Source organism: Zootoca vivipara, chromosome 1 (assembly GCF_965207765.1).
Source record: "Zootoca vivipara chromosome 1, rZooViv2.hap1.1, whole genome shotgun sequence".
Classification (NCBI taxonomy): Eukaryota; Metazoa; Chordata; class Lepidosauria; order Squamata; family Lacertidae; genus Zootoca; species Zootoca vivipara.
Window position 1 is genome coordinate 47,030,400 of NC_142582.1, and position 17,694 is coordinate 47,048,093.

The following is a 17,694-nucleotide window of genomic DNA, read 5'->3' on the forward strand; positions in this document are numbered from 1 at the left end:
AACAGAAGGCTGTTCACATGGAGTTATTAGAACACAATAGATTAATGTAAAGTTACACCAAAGGATCAAAGTACATGGATAAATGCAAGATAAGCTTTGTTCTAGTTCTCACATAACAATTTACAAATTAGTTAAGAGTGTACTGGTTCCTCCTAGCTCCGGAACCCCTTATTTTAGCATCCTTAGGAACTTGGACAAAAACTCAGACTAAGATAGACTACAATCCTAATGTACCTGAATGCAGGGGCGAAACTAGGCTTTATTTTACCTGGGTCAAAGACCCATTTTGGCACCTCCCCACATGAGCCTCAATGGTGCCCCTCTGGGGGCTTCACCCAGGGCAAAAAAAAAACCCTGGCTAGCCCCCCCCCCCGGTAGCTAAGTAGCTAAGGCTCTGCCTGAAAGTCATTTCCATGGGCCCCAGCAGGTCTTACTTCTGATGAAACCTCCATAAGGCCTGTTTTGTAGGAGTAATTCTCTAGCTGGTTAGGAGTGTGATGATCTCTCGTTTTTAACTTTATTAATTCCTTGTCATGTAGAACAACTTTGGAATAAATGTAGAGATGGAGCATTTGCTAAAATTAGAATGCTCATATTGTTAACTACTGTAGTGAACACAATGTTTCTTGATTTTTTTGTAATTAATTACACCCAGAACTCATTCCATGGCTCCAGGGCTTCCTAGCTTCAATTCTGTTCTGCTTCTTGTTTCTCACTCTTCACAGCAATCTCTGCACTTTCACACAAATGTTGGTTGAGGATGATAAGCATCTGTCATATATGATTTGTTTTCCTTTCAATATCTCTCAAGGGGGATACAGGTAGGTAGCCGTGTTGGTCTGAGTCGAAGCAAAAAAAAAAATCCTTCAGTAGCACCTTAAAGACCAAAAACTTAGTTGGTCTTTAAGGTGCTTCTCAAGGGGGAGACGGTGTGGTTAAGGATATGTAGGCCAAATTGTGAGGGCTGTTTCTTCTAGATTATATGTGTATATGAGTTACACAAAGGACACACAATTAAATGTGTACTGGACACATAGCATAAAGTGATGTAGTATTGCAGTGTTTCAATCCTGTTAAAGACCATGTGACAGACTCAGCAAATAAGCTGAACCATGCACTGAAATTAAGATTAGGCAAGATGGAGTTCCCATGGAGCTGCATTTTATGCATTTATTGTTAAAATTATATCCAGCCCTTCTTCCCAAATGAGTCCAGGGCAGCAACAAAACAATAAAAGCACCTTTAAAACATCTTGAAAATAATGCCAATAAAGATGCAGACTGGGAAAGAGTTCAACTTAAAATGGCTGTTGAAAGAGGAAGGTTTTCTGTAGGCACTTGAACAGACAACTAAGACAATGGGTGTCTAATATTCAGAGGGGGAGAGAATTGCAAAAGGTAGGCACTGCAACACCCCAGTTCCTGCATTGTGTGTAAAAGATTGTCTGTTCCGCACAATGCATCATTGATTTGTAGCTATTACATAGAACATTTTATATCTATGTAGTATTGGCTTAATCGTTAAAACCCTGGAAAAAGCAAATTGCTTCACCAAAATATCTGCAGTTGATGACAACTTGTTTTGCATATTTTAAAACAAAAATCAACTACTCAAGGGCCAACTACATGACAAATGACCCTTTGATGTTGTTGTTCATGAAATAAAATTACTGTGCATGCAAGTTCTAAAAAGCCACCTTATCCAGAACATTTTTTTTCTCTCCTGAATTTCTTGACCATTCAGTGGTTCATTTCTATCAGGATTCAATCATTCCAGGGGAACCTAGCTTCTTATTTAGAAGGCTATTTCTCCTGATTTTCTAACACAGTGGGTTGCTGGTGCCAGGGGCACCAACTATGGGGGGCTCTGGATTCCTGAGCACCCATAAAAAGTGTTGTGGGTGCTCAGCACCCACACTGCAGGGCCCCCATGTAACCTCTGAGCCAGGCATCCCCAAACTTCGGCCCTCCACATGTTTTGGACTACAATTCCCATCATCCCTGACCACTGGTCCTGTTAGCTAGGGATCATGGGAGCTGTAGGCCAAAACATATGGAGGGCCGCAGTTTGGGGATGCCTGCTCTGAGGTCTTGCAAGGCCTGGGAACCTGACTTCCACTGGATGTCAGGTTTCAAGTCCAGGGGGCATGTGTGATATAATAATAATATAATAATTTATTATTTATACCCTGCCCATAGTAACATGACATCATGACATCATGCACGCTGGGGACCCATAACCTAGGGCCCAAGTTGGCTCCCCTGGCTGGTGCTTACCAAGAGGGAAAAGGTAGGGGTGTGGGGAGGTTGGTGCGGTGTGGTGCCTGGTGGCAGAGCCAGTTTGGCACTCCTGCCATGACATGATGCACAGTGCCAAGCTTTCTGCACCTCACACCTCCCTTCTCAGTAAGCACCAACAACCCACTGTGCTGAGAAACTGGGAGAATAATGGTGCCCCACTTGGGATCCTGTTGCTAGCCACTAAATAGCAATTAAATGTGAAGTGCGAGGTTATCTCCTAACCAAGCTATGTATTGGGCTTTTACAGTTAATTGCATCAACTGAGTGCATTTATGTACTGCAGCTTGTTACAGTTCCTCAGACATCACAGTCACTTAAAGATTGGCTCAGCAAGTTTACTTTAGTTCCCCTCTGAGATCATTCCTCGTGGTTTCCAAGCAGCATGCTGATTAGCAGGGTGGGATAGAGTCCTTTTCTTTCCTATTATCAAAATATAATGGGATCATCATTTACTGATTGCAGGAGGGTTTTTTATTGGCGCAGTTGGCTGTGAAGAGGTGTTCCGTCCTGGTGGCCTTGCCGTAAACAATTTTAGTCATTCTCCTGATTCAGGAAATGCTTTTTAAAACGCTTTCCCAATCTATAAAGGATGCGGCTGGGTTTATGTGGTTGAAAATGATATCTCCATCGCATATAACTCACAAATATAAACTCATTAAATACATTCGCTCTAACCCAGACCCCGTCTTGTCCATTAAAGGAACCGGAGATGAAGCAGACATCCAACTATCAATCAAGAGAAAAAACACAGTTGAAGTGCAAAGATATTGGGGAGAAGTTACATGTTAATCATTGCTAATAACCCTGGGTTGGGCTACTCTGGTTTGGCCCAGAGAGCCAGTTTAGGCAGAGGAAGCAATGGAAGGAGAGAAAGAAAGAAACATACACAAGCATTTGCGTGCCGAGGCCCCCAGAAAATTCCCCCCAGTAACTCAGACAGACACATTATTTTTGGTTTGGTTTTGGCATAATTTTGGCCACAACTTTATTTAAATTACAAATGTTAAATTGAGTGTTGGCCTTAGGCTTTGGTTAATCTTCTGCCCCACGGTGGGACAGGGCCAGCTCAAACTTTCCTACGGTATGAAAGTCAAGTAAACACCCTATAGTGAGGAGATAGCTGTGTCCAGGCCATCTTCCCAGCAGAGATGTTCCCCAAGGCTCGTGCTCTGTATTGGCCCTAGCCACGCACCATTGTGGGGGTGTAAGGACGAGAGCCCCGGAGCCCCAGGATTCCTTTAACGGAATACTTCTATAAGAGCAACCCTAAGGGGCATGCACCTCCATGCGATACCCCTCCCAAAATTTATCAACCAAAGCCTAACCGCCAACCTAACAAGTTGTGACTATTTGCTAAGCAGTAGGCAAAAACCAAATGGCAACAGCCAATCAGCCAGATGGCAAAATTCCTACTGGGCCCCTGAATACAGGTGACCCCCTAAGGCAAAGCAAGGTCACTCTAAACCTGCAAAGGAAATGAGGTGGGCACAAGGGGGATTCGATTCACCAAGCAAGACTGAGGGAATGAGGAAGGATGCTGAGATTTAAACACTCACCCTGTCAATCAAGGAATTGCTACATGCAATTTACCCCAGCAACCGTCAGCCTTCCAATCGCCTTCTCTCCTTTACTTTAGACCCACCCCCTAACACACACACACATGCTTTTCTGCTAGGCCCTGCCGCAACCCCCGTTATTCCCTACGGGGTTAATGAGCTTTGTTGGCTGTGAAGATAGCACAAAACAGCACCATTTCCTACATTGCTATATTGTGGCGGGGAGTGACTGTTTCCATTGGTTATCATACACCCCCCCCCCTTTTTGAATAGCACTTGAAAATTGCTGGGGGTAGACCACTCAATTAACAAAGCACACACATAACTCATATTTAAATTACCACAGTCTTGACTTTCTGATGCATTATAAGTACCTGTTTATTTCAGCAAAATTCTATAAAGTTGCATATCACATTTTGCAGGGCCAAGTGCAGCTATACCCAACTGGTTCTGCAATCTTTTTGCGGGCTGCCTGACTGGAGGTTGGTAAACATACTAATATTCCATGGCCCACAACTTGAGAACATCAGCTGTAGTCTCTCTTGATCTGACTGGGCTAAGTGAGCCTTGGTGAGAGCATGAGAGCAGGACCCTATGAAGCAAATATCAGAGGCTAGTTGCAAGGCAACTCAGAGCAGTGAGCTAGGAATTATGCTCCAGCACTTGTCTTAAGGCAGTCGTGACTGTCAACCAATAACCAAAGGGTTGTTGCTAGCTTGCCTGATCCAGCAAGCTCTTATTATGGTTCTTGCCACAGTCTTCTCCATCCTTTCCGTTCCATGACACAGCCTCACTTCAGGTAGCGAGCACTCCAGTTGGAGAACAGCCTTTACCAAAGGTGTCATGGACTTTGAAGTCACTTGAACTCAGAACGCAAGGGAGAAATGTGCTAAGAGGAAGGGACACTTGGCAAATCCACACCATGATCAACTCCCGCCTGGGAACCAATGTCCCCACTATGGAAGGATGTGTGGGTCCAGAATTGGCCTCCACAATCACTTATGGACTCATTGTTAAAACCGTGTTTATGGAAAACAATTTTACTCGGCTATGAGTGATCACCAAAGAAGAAGAAGACATCCTTCTCAACTGGGAATTGTGGGTCACATGTCTCTGTGTGTGTGTGTTGGGAGAAGGGGAAGAACAAGCCTTATTGATATTTGTTGTTTGATTTTCAAGGTAGGTTCCTGCTGCAGTGATGCATATGGAATATCAAGTCACAAACATCAAGAAGAAATGTTTCTAATCATGCATTTTAGCAAATACCCTTTCCTATGCTAGCAATGCACACATTAATAAAATGAACATAACAATAGCATACAAATGTTAAAATAGCAGAGCTAAAGGTTTTTAACATACACAAATAAAAACCAGTCCCCAACAACCTTCCTGAATAAGGACATGTTTGGGACACATTTAAAAGCATAGATTCATAGAATGTTCGAGTTGGGAGATGCAATATGTTGTAATTCTTCTAGTACAGGCATCCCCAAACTTTGGCCCTCCAGATGTTTTGGACTAAAATTCCCATCATCCCTGACCACTAGTCCTGTTAGCTAGGGATCATGGGAGTTGTAGGCGAAAACATCTGGAGGGCCGCAGTTTGGGGATGCCTGTTCTAGTACAACCTCCTGTTCAGTACAGGATCTTGCCACTATAGAATCCCTGACAGAATCCAACCTCTCCTTCAATACGTCCAGAGATGGAGAGCTCATCACCCCACCAGCCACAAGGCAATCTGTTCCACCTTTTTCCCTCCCTCCCTCTCTTTTGCATAAACTTGTCAGTTTGGTTTCTATAATAATATCTGGGAATACACATCAGTTCAGTTAAAAACTCATTGTTCCAGATTTTTATGATCCATTCTGAAATGGATGGTGCAATAGGTATTTTTTGAATAAGTAGCAGCATATAATAAATTCAAGGCCAAATACAGACCATCTAAATCAATACCATCACAATAACATTTTGAGGGGAGGGGGAGAGAATCAAGCATCATAGAAGCCTTGTAAATAAAATATTACAGTCAGTAGCCTCAGAAAAAACCACACAGAGAGAGAGAGAGAAAGAGAAAGAGAAAGAGAGAGAGCACCATCTGGGGATGACCAATGAGGGATGAAAGCAGCCTGTCACATTTCTGTGCTGAATGTTTAGATATTATGCTACAACCAGTGATCTTGTAAATCATCTGGGTAAGTCCAGATTTATTTTCAAGTTTAAATTATAGGGCATAATCAGTGAATATGTATATAATCTGCATCAGGTGCATTGTATCTCCAACATTTTTTTAGGAGTTGTGGAATAAATAAATAGCATTTGAACTCTGTGGTGTAAGGTACCACTGATACATTGTCTGATAGAAATTTTCTGTAGAATTCACATTGATTAGGCTTGAAGGGATATTGATTTTTTAAAAGACTTTTCTTTCTCTATAATGATATGATTTAAATCTCTGTTCCAACAGCTTTACAAGTTGTTTGAATGCGATTAAGAATAATTCCACAACCGTAATAAACCAGCACAGTTGGACTTCAACCAAATACAAGTAACTTAACAAAACTGCATACACTTTCTAATTGTGACACATTTCTGTCCACTAATAGTATTTACTTTTTCTCTGCATAATTTATTTCTCCTTTGGCAGAAAATCCATGGTTGCTCGCCAAAGGGGAATGTTCTCCTTTGCCAGCTCTTAAAAACACCATCAGAAGCGAAAACAAATTCCACGAGATTTTGCCAGCACCTTCTATGGTGTCAAGAATAGATAATTGGATTTTGCTACATTAAAGGTAAATGCAATGTGGCAAATGCAGAGCCATAAAATATGTCACTGCTCAATACATTACCATCAAAAATTAATGTAAACTAAAAAAGGAAATTAATGCTGTCAAGATTTGTTATGGAAACCTAAATAATACAAGATGCTACCTATGCAATAAAAATGGTTAACTTTTCTGCCAAAGGAGAAATAAATTCTGCAGACAAAAATGTAGACCATTGGATCAATTAAACAATGCTTTTTTTTCATAATTCAAGGGGACATTTTTTTAAAAAAACAAGCAAACTCTTAACTCAGATTATATTTTGCACCATGAGTAGTTTAGCCTTGTAGCATGGAAGCAGACTAGGTGGTGGTTTGAAATACTCCAAGGAAGAGGTATCAAACACGGAAAGGAGCTTTGCACACCAATTGGTCTTTTGGATGACATCACCCATGCAGACCTTCATGACAGAGCTCAGCTATAGAACACACCTTTTATATGTGTCATGACTCCCTCTGAGTACATCGAGGGATGGGGAATCCTCCAGGGCACAGCCTGGTGTGACAGGGTAGGAGGATTTAGAGGTGGCAATAGGTCTGCTGTTGTCTTCCAGGGAGAAGCAGCCCTTCAATGGAAAAGAAGAGACACATCCCTTTAGATGCAGCGCCAATCTTCATGCCAGGAACGTCTGTAGGGATAGGGATTCTCAGGAGTAGTCAGGCAAATCTCTTTCTTTGTTTAAAAGCTTGGTGAGTAGTCAGATTCTGACAATCAAAATGAGCATGCTAAGCTAGATGGACCAATAGTCCCACTTGGTCCGAGGGAACTCCCTATGTATCCATGCAGAGTTGATGTGTCTAACAATAAAACAAAACAAAAAAAGCCTCCATCTGGAAACGTAATCTGTTACAGTTTCTCGTTCCTCCAGTGGGAATACCAATGATCTGTCTCATAAGGTTGCTGTGATGATAAACAATAAAAGCATCATAAACATTTTGCACGTTGAATGTGTTAGATCACAGTAGCCGATGTGGTGCCCTCCAGGTGTTGCAGAATGCAGCTCCCACCATCCCTGACAATTGGCTGAGTTAGCTGAGGCTAATGGCAATTGTAGTCCAAAACATCTTGAGGGTGCCACCTTGGCTAGGCTATTCATATGTCAAGTGCAACTTATTTGTTTGAGAAATACAGCCTACCTTTTCCAATATAAGCTCAGAGTGGTTTGCGATACAACAGTAAACTAATGCCACAATAAAACCACTTCAGCGCCACTTATAATAACAAATAGAAGGGCACAACCCAGGCATACCGCTTTCAGCAATGACAAAATTCCCAGTAAGCCACAAAAAGTTGTGACAAACCAATTTTCATCCAGTGCTGAAATAATGGGAGAGTGCAGGCTGCCACTGTCTAGCTTTTATATCAAGTGGGAAACCTTTTTGACTCCACAGGCCAGATTTTTATCAGGATCAGCCTTTTGAGCCAAATTTGACATGTGGGCACAGCTGCAATCCAAATTTGGCTCAAAAGGCTGATCCAAAGAAACACACATAGGGTTGCACTGCACAGAAGGTTCACTGGAGAGTGTGAGAGAGAAAACAACAAAAAGTTTGTTGGCCAAATCCAGTTGTCCATCCTCAGCATAATCCATGGCACATATTTTTATCATCATCATCATCATCATCATCATCATTATCATGATCATTAATAACAATAACCAAAATATTTTTACTTCTTAATGCCAAATAGGCTTTTAAGTGGTTTACAAAGTAGAAAAATCAGTTTAAAAAACCAATAAAATAGAAATAGCCATGATTAAAATACACAATAAAGCAACCCAAGAAATAAAAAATAAGCAATCCATTATTAAAATATGAAATAAAAACAATCCTGTCAAAAATCCTATGCTGCATTTACAACGGTTTAAATGAATGAATGAATGAGCAACCAAGCAGTTGAACAGTGGACTGTAATTCCGGTACATTTGCAGCTCCAGACACTATCCAAAGGACAAAGCCATTCACTGCAATGCACACACACAAAACACAACACAGTATGATCTGCTTCATTATGGTTGCTCATCATTGCCCAACACAACCCCTAATGTAGTACAGTCTTTAAAATCTCTGTGGAAACCTTGGGCGAAAATGTGCTGAGGGAAGGCTAGGTTTCCTTCAGATTACAGAATAACAGACTTGTGGGTCACCAAAGGAGGGCAAGGAGGCAAAAATGTTGCCTCTCAAACTGCCCAGCAGCTGTTCCGCTGATGCACCCTGCATACCAATGTTTCCCTGACAGCCGCAAATGACAGTCGCAGCATCCCCATCTCCAGCTGTGATAATTAATGCTCTGTCAAGGCCAGGAATCTCCTTGCTCTGGGAAGTTTTGCGTGCGGCCAGAGGTGTTGAAATCTCGCTGTTGAGTTTCAGCAGAAGCACGACGAAAATGTATGTTTAAATAGGCAAAATCAAGTTATTTGGGGTTTCTCAGACATGCGTGAGATGTCATTTGGACAACATTCAGTTGCAGTTTGAAGCCTGCATTTGCAGAGCACAGTGAAAAAGAAGAAGGAAATATCTTCTTTTTTGCAGCTTTTTTCTTTTCTTTTTACTGTTGTATGCAAGGGCTAATAGAAGCTAATGTCATTGCGGTGAATCAGATAATACCTCAAGGGACATCTTAGGCTCAGAGGACTCACTATCATGCTTTCCTTGGCATTTATTTTTTTAAAAATCAAAGTCGCCTAAGGCAAGCTGCATTTGAACTGAAGGGCAAGGGGAGAAGCAAAAAGCAAGCAAAAGCAAGAGCGAATTAACACACACACCCCGGCTCTCATTGCAGCTCAAAAAGTATTGCCACCTGCTTTTTCACGCACAGAGTGAAAAACCCATAGGGTGAAAAACATCCAGTCCCTGATATCTCTGGAAAAGACCCCATCTGAGACCCTAGGGGTACTCTTGCTAGTCAGCAGAGACAACACATAGCTAAGTGGATCAACGATTGGATGAGATAGAAGTTTCTTGTCTCTCTTTAGTATCTCCATATCTTGTGATTCGAACTCCAACAAGGTAAATCTTAAGCAGTCTCAGGGACAATCCTATGGTCTCGTGGGGCAGGGTGTGTCACTGAGGGACCATACGATTTCGGGGATCACTTTTTGCATGGGCAGAAAAGGAAGAGGAAGTCAGCCCAGGGAAGCTTCCTTGTTGCAACAGGAAAAATCTGTGGCTGTTCCTTCTCTGGCCATCTGTACTCCAGAGAGAATAAGAAAGAGGATTTACAGGGGTAATTCAGGGCAGAATAAAGAGAATTTGTAGCCTGGCAGAGCTACAAATTTGACGGTCAGTTGCAAAAGGCAAGATTGATAATTAATAACACCCTAACAGAATATTTTGAAATCACAAAAGGAACTAGACAGGGCTGCCCTTTATCACCGTTATTGTTCATCATGGTCCTGGAAATATTATTGATCAGATTAAGAGACCTATCTACAATTAGAGGTATTAAGGTAGGTGCAAAGCAATTTAAAGTGAAAGCCTTCGCAGATGATTTAGTTTTAACATTGGAAAATCCAAAGGAAAGTGTTGCAGAAGCTATAGAAGTAATGGAGAAATTTGGCCAATTGGCAGGATTCAAATTAAATAGACAAAAAACCAAGGTTATGGCAATGAATATGACGAAAGAAGAAAAACAGGAATTACAGTTAAAACATGGACTCGACGTGGCTAAAAAGGTAAAATATCTGGGAATATGGATGACAGCAAAGAATATTAATCTTTACAGTGATAATTACGAACAAGTATGGAAGGAAATAAAGAAAGACCTGGAAAGATGGACTAATATGAAAATGTCATTCTTAGGAAGAATCGCAACAATAAAGATGAATGTATTACCTAATATGTTATTCCTATTTCAAACTATACCTGTGGTTAAAGGTACAAGGCAATTCCAAGAGTGGCAAAAGATTTTATCAAGATTTGTCTGGCAGGGGAAAAAACCTAGAATAAAACATAAGATTTTGGTAGATAAGAAAGAAAGAGGTGGATTCGCCCTGCCAGACTTGAGACTTTATTATGAAGCGTCCTGTATCTGTTGGATAAAAGAATGGATAACTCTAGAGAATACGGACTTGTTAGATTTGGAAGGTTTTAACAATAGATTTGGATGGCATGCATATTTATGTTATGACAAAAAGAAATCACATACCGGGTTTACGAATCATGTGATAAGAAGATCTCTGTACGAGGTGTGGGAAAGAAATAAAAGGCTGTTAGAGACTAAAACACCCTGGTGGGTCTCACCAGCAGAGGTATTAACAGTTAAGAAAGTAAATATGGAGAAGAGGCGGGCCACGTATGAGGAAATCTTGACGAAAACTGAAAAAGGATGGAGTCTAAAACCTTTTGAGGACATTAAAGGAGTGTTAACAGGATGGATAGAATACCATCAAATAAATGATGTGCTTAAAGAAGATAGAAAAATAGGTTTTGAGGATAAAAGATCCAAATTTCAAATAGAAGTGCTAGAAGGCAAAACAAAGCTTTTGGCAAAGATGTATGATTTGTTGTTGGAGTGGTATACAAAAGATGAGTTGACAAAAGAAGTGATGATTAAATGGGCAAAAGATTTGGGGCATAATATTGAATATGATGCGTGGTTGAAATTATGGAATCAAACTTTAAGATTTACAGCATGTACTGCCTTGAAAGAAAATGTATATAAGATGATGTACAGATGGTATTTAACTCCAGTTAAATTAGCTAAAATGTATAGAATGAGTGATAAAAGTTGTTGGAAATGTAAAGAGAAAGATGGTGAATTTTATCATATGTGGTGGACATGCGAAAAAGTTAAAAGATTTTGGGAAAGTTTATATAACGAATTGAAAAAGATGTTTAGATATACCTTTCCAAAAAAACCAGAAGCATTTTTGTTAGGAATAATAGGAGGAGAGATTAGAAAAGAAGATCAAACACTGTTTATGTATGCAACAACCGCGGCTAGGACTTTGTTAGCCCAAAAATGGAAATTACAGGAATTACCTACAATTGTGGAGTGGCAGATAAAAATGATGGACTATGCTGAACTTGCTAGATTGACATGCAAGATTCGTGACCAGGGGGAGACAAGGTTTCAAAAGGACTGGAGTAAATATGTGGACTATATGGAGAAAAACTGTAGATCATTAAAAACTCTCGCAGGACTAAAATAAACCTTACGAATTGACCAATATGTTAAAAAAGGAACTGCAAAAAAGGGAATTAACAAGAAACCCGCATGAAGGGAGGGGGGGAAGTCATAGCTCGGCGGAGCAAGGTAAAAGATGTGAATATAAGATTTTGTATAAAAAGATTGGTTTTGTTAATTTGTTGAATTTGGAAAATTGGAATAAAATGTATTTTAAAAAAAAAAAATTTGACGGTCAGTTCACCTGCCTCATCAACTCCCCTGACTTGATAGGATTCTCAAAATTTGCTAATTTGTATCACACACACACACACACCCAAATAAAAATAAAAATTAGACAATATTTCAGCCAGAGGTTCCAATTCCTGCTCTAACCACTACATTTTCCTCCTTTCCTCCACCCCAGTAATTACATTCGCTTAAAATATTTTGGATATTGGCAAAAGGTGGGAGGAGTTGTGTGGGTTTTTTGTTTTTGCTTGCTTATTTTTCCACTTTCAGGAACACATGTGGGTGGGTGGAATTTCCACTTAACTCTCAGACAGAACTTGGAGGTGAACACACACAAAAAAATAATGTCTTCCCTAAAGATCTGCTGATAAATGGCCACAGGAGAAGGTCCTGCCAGTTTCCAGCCAAAGATGTGCTGGGTTCCGTCTCACCGTAATTGCGAATGAAGAGCACCTGTTAATCAACCGTGGGCTAATTTACAAGGAAATTTTCCAATCTGACGCTGCTACATTTTCCTCAATGAGAGACTATGACAAGCTTTAATTAACATCTTAATTAGATGTCATCACTCATGCTGCCATTCCATCAGCTCAGCACAGTGCTTTGTCGTAACATTTTTAAACACAATATATTTCAGCCTTTGAGGATGCCTTCAGTGCATGAAGCTTAATGCAGCCTTGCCGCATGCTCTTTATGATGAAGCTGTAAAGCCAACATGGACGACCAGGAATACTCATGGACAATAAAGTTAGGAGCTACTGTGGTTTCATATGGCTGCCCCTTGTGGTGAACCACTGAACTGCAGGTGAGAGTACTCAATGAAGTACTCTCAGGCCCTGAACTGATTTCATCCACCCTTAAGTCATGCTTAAGGAGCAAGATCTTCCTCGGCACTGCTGTGTTACTCCATATACTTAGTTTTTCTTTGGTGATGGCTTCTGATTTCTTTCTCAAGCCCATCTCATGGTTTGTCCTAATTCCCGTTTCCAATCAGCAAACTGAAGGACAACTCCACTGTGAAATTTGCATGTCTCTGACTTTTGTGGCACAGTTCTTCAGCCAAAAAGAATTAATTTAAATGACATAGTGCTGTGGTTAAACCACTGAGCCTAGGGCTTGCTGATCAGAAGGTCGGCGGTTTGAATCCCTGTGACGGGGTGAGCTCCCGTTGCTTGGTCACAGCTCCTGCCAACCTAGCAGTTCGAAAGCACGTCAAAATGCAAGTAGATAAATAGGAACCGCTACAGCGGGAAGGTAAACGGCGTTTCCATGTGCTGCTCTGGTTTGCCAGAAGCGGCTTTGTCATGCTGGCCACATGACCTGGAAGCTATACGCCGGCTCCCTCGGCCAATAATGCGAGATGAGCGCGCAACCCCAGAGTCGGTCACGACTGGACCTAATGGTCAGGGGTCCCTTTACCTTTACCTTTTTATTAATTAAAATAACATACAAAACTGCACTACATTAGGGGAGATTACTTTCAAATATGTACAGTATATATGTTTTGGAAAATGTACACAAAGATGCAGATGAATTTCCATGCAGATTTTCTCTAGCTGTGTAAACCTAACTGTCTCCCACTCTAAAATACAGTAGTTCATTTGATACACTATACTTCTTTAGAGCAGGGCTTACTTGTAATTCTCAGAGGATCCAGGTTACTTTCATTGCCATAAAAAGCATTTCTCCTGGCAGAATTTAGTAACTCTTGATCTCACTGTGTGCCACTCTCCTAAAAGCGTATGCTCTAAACCTCAGAACCTGTAGTTTGAAAATGCTAGCTTGGGTCTTTTATCCCCTTTCTCCACCTGATCACTATAACAATACAAGCAGAACAAACAACTGATACATTTCAGAAGTCATTTTCGATGCATTGCAAAAAATAAAAACAAAAAGCCCAGTTTCCTGGACAGTTTTGCAGCATCATGTGAATATTATATTACATGCACATGAAACTTCCACCACCTTCTCCTTCGCTACATGCCCAATACTTTCCCAAGTTTTTTTTCTGGAGGGTTGGCCAAGACCAGGCATCCCCAAACTCTGGTCCTCCAGATGTTTTGGACTGCAATTCCCATCTTCCCCGACCACTGGTCCTGTTAGCTAGGGATCATGGGAGTTGTAGGCCAAAACATCTGGAGGGCCGTAGTTTGGGGATGCCTAGCCAAGACTGTAGGACAGATTTAGGGGACGTGCTGGGGGAGAATACATAACCAGTAGATGAATCAAGTCTGTGGAGTCTGGTCTTGGATTGTTCAAGGACATACATTGACAATTTCTGACATCTCTTGGTGACTATGTATTATTCAGAGAACAAAGTTGGCAGTTTAGGATACAGGCGTGTTTGTTTGTGTGTGTGTGTACATCTCCCTTTCTCACGATGACCTCAAAGCAAAAACAATTAATGGTCAGGGAAAGTACCTCATACCTGACAACATCTGTAACGATCCCTGCTGATGGGACCCTTCCACTTGAAGCAACAGCTTTCCACTTAGAGTGCAAAATATATAGACCACAGAACTGGAATGAAAAGCTTATTATGGGTAGGAACCCATGAGGTTTATTCTGCCTGTTCAATATTAACACCCCCTACCCTTCATCTCATACTGATGTAAAAATAATAAGCAATAAAGGAAAGAATTGATTTCTTTCACTACAGCCTTTGAGTGCCATCAACCCAATACTGCTAGGCTGACATCCAAGGCGAGGAAAGCTGAGCTCTGAAGTTTGCAAGCCTCCTTGCCCTGTTGCCTGTCACTCTTCCAGCTTTGTTCACACAAATAGGGCTGCCAGTCACAACACAGGCAGAAAATCCTCTGCAGAATTAAGCCAGCCGGTGTGAGTTTTTCTGACCTCACTCTGAGGAAATGGAGACAACGTGCATATTCCCCATGGGAAGTACATGTAAGCTGGTATTTGGCTTCACTCCAGAAGCTTAATGTTATAGAACAAAGAGCTTTTAAAGCATTTGGGAGCAGACGGAATAATTAGAGACTGTAATATTTCCAAGAAGATCAAGTCAAAAGGGGGGGGGGGGGAGTCCCATAGCATGGCAACTACAAACTGTTTCCAGTCATTGAACACTAAGCCATAATTCGGTACATTGCAGGTAAACAGCAAACATTGTTGTTGTTTTTGGAATAGTGGATCACAAAGGGAGCCCATTTTTCAAGCAAAGGAAACAACTGGTGAAGGTTAGAAGCAACAACATAAAAATGAGAGCCAGCATGGCATGCTGGTTAGAGAGATGGACAGGGACCTGGGAGACCAGGGTTCAAAACCTCACCTGACCAGGAAGCTCACTGGTCCAGGAAGCTCACCTTGGGCCAGTCACCAACCCTCAGCCTAACCCTATCACACAGGGTTTTTGTGAAGATAATATGGTGACTTAGAGAACTTGGGCTCCTTTGAAGACAGGACGAGGAAGGGCTTTGGGGGTGGGGAGGCTTGGAAGCAGTCTCCCTTATCATAGAGGGGGGTGGCTGGGTGGGCAGTAGCACAGCAGCCCATTATCCTTTGATTTCCAAGAGACACTTCTTGAGGTTGGAGGGAAGAGAGCATAGCATCTGATTGCAGTGAAGCTGGGTTGGGTGAGACTGGCAACTGCTTTTCTGTTTGGTTATCATGCTTGATAACTACCTATGGGCTTCTATAGCTAGAGCTGAAGTTGACATAAGTCCTTTTGAGCAGGTAGACTGTGGAAAAGTATAGGAGTTGTTGCTTGGTACTACTCCTGCTGCCTAAAGATACCAATGCAGTGTCCTGAAAATCTTCAAGACAATTCCCAATGCCTAAATGTGAGTCAGAGCACTAGTCCAGTATTGTCCGCTCTGATGGGCAGAGACTTTCCATGGTCTTCAGACCTTTTTCATCCCTGCTATGAGATATCCAACTGGGGGCCATGAGGTGCACTGAGATGTCCTCAAAGATGGGTGGGCTCTCAGTGTCATCATATTGACATTCTAAAAGCTATGGGGGGGGGCACATTAGTTTCAACCTCCACCATCACTTGCTAGGTCTAAAAGCTTCTACTTGACATGAAAAGATTGCCAGCGAGGTTCTCCATCTACTGCAGTTCAATGCCCATGCCTTGTTACAGGTGGGACCTCCACACCGGGGTGGATTTCAGCAGCCCCATATTTCCATATTTGTGTTCTATTGAAAATAAGCCCCAGAAATCATTTCCAATGAAACTTTGTCCTAAGTCTGAAGAATCGATAGAGGTTTGTTCCTATGGAAATATGTCATATCTTCAATTTTGCTTTCCCTCAGCTGTCCCTCACTCCCTTTGTCAGTTTGCATGCTGTTTCTGTGAAATTGTCTCTCGTATTGTTCCTCAGATTTTGGCACAGACCTCACTTACATCATTAACCAACTTCTGAGGGTGTTATATTCTTTTATCTGCTGGAGAAACGATAAGAGGAATCAAACAGCAATCTCCAAAGATGTGCCTATGGATTTCTTAGCTCAATTACTTAGCAACAACAACCTGATAGATAGAAGTAACTCCTTCATCACTGAGATTTTCTATCTCTTACCAAAAAATGAGAGTAGGAAAGTATGGTCTGATTCTGTAGTTCTCTAATCTTGGGGAAAATCTTCATCTAAGTGCTGATTTTGACCAAAGATGCCCTAGAATGCTGTAAAGTCTGCAATTTGAAGAGAAGTCTAGGAATTTGCAGGGTGTAGTTTCTGCTTCTTCCCACTAACTCCCAGCCACATTATGTTGTGGGTGTGTCATGGTTTGGTGAAAGAAATTTGATGAATTGGTTTCCCAATTTCTCTGCCCAGAAACAGGATGGCAAATTTGGAGAGGCCATTTGTACACAAATGTAGCCAAAGAGAAAGAGATTGCAAAATGGCAATAGTCAAAAGAGGGAGGATTCTTCTTGCCAAAATGAACATTCTGATCTCAAGTACTAATGGGTACAACGTCATTTCCCTCTACTATGTATATTGGTTGATCCATTCTTCTAGCCTGCCTGCCAGTGCATATTATGAAAATTGTGAATATGTTGTCAAATATATGGATCTGAACCATCTAAATCTAATAAGTGTTGTTTCAGTGACAGAAACTAGGTGATGTTGCATGAATATCTGATATTCCCAGGAAGTCCTGCCAAAATGGGATGTTGCCTGCAGAGAGCCCCACAACACTGGGTGCAATGCAAGGCATTTCTAAAATGTTTGAATAAAATAAGATCTCCGTCATCTAGAGGTGTTTCCAAGGTCAAGAAAACCCCACCATCCCCTCCCTCCATTTTGTTCCCTACTTCAGGTTTCCAACACTCCCTTCTAAGGAGGAAGAAAACATAATGCCAATTTCAAAGGGAGTGAAGAGCTTTATGAATAAATGAAGTGGGGTTCAGTGCAGTGCCGACACATCCATGCTTACCATGCTAGATAGCTGAAGACTAGTATTATGTAACCCAGGCATGGCCAAACTTGGCCTTCCAGCTGTTTTGGGACTACAACTCCCATCATCCCTAGCTAACAGGACCAGTTGTCAGGGATGGTGGGAACTGTAGTCCCAAAACAGCTGGAGGGCCATGTTTATTTGCCATGCCTGAATGAAAGTGAGCCAACAAGCTGTTTGAGACAAGTCCGTGTATGTAATGAAGAATGATATTGCTGCAGCAGAAGTGACTCACCAGGGGA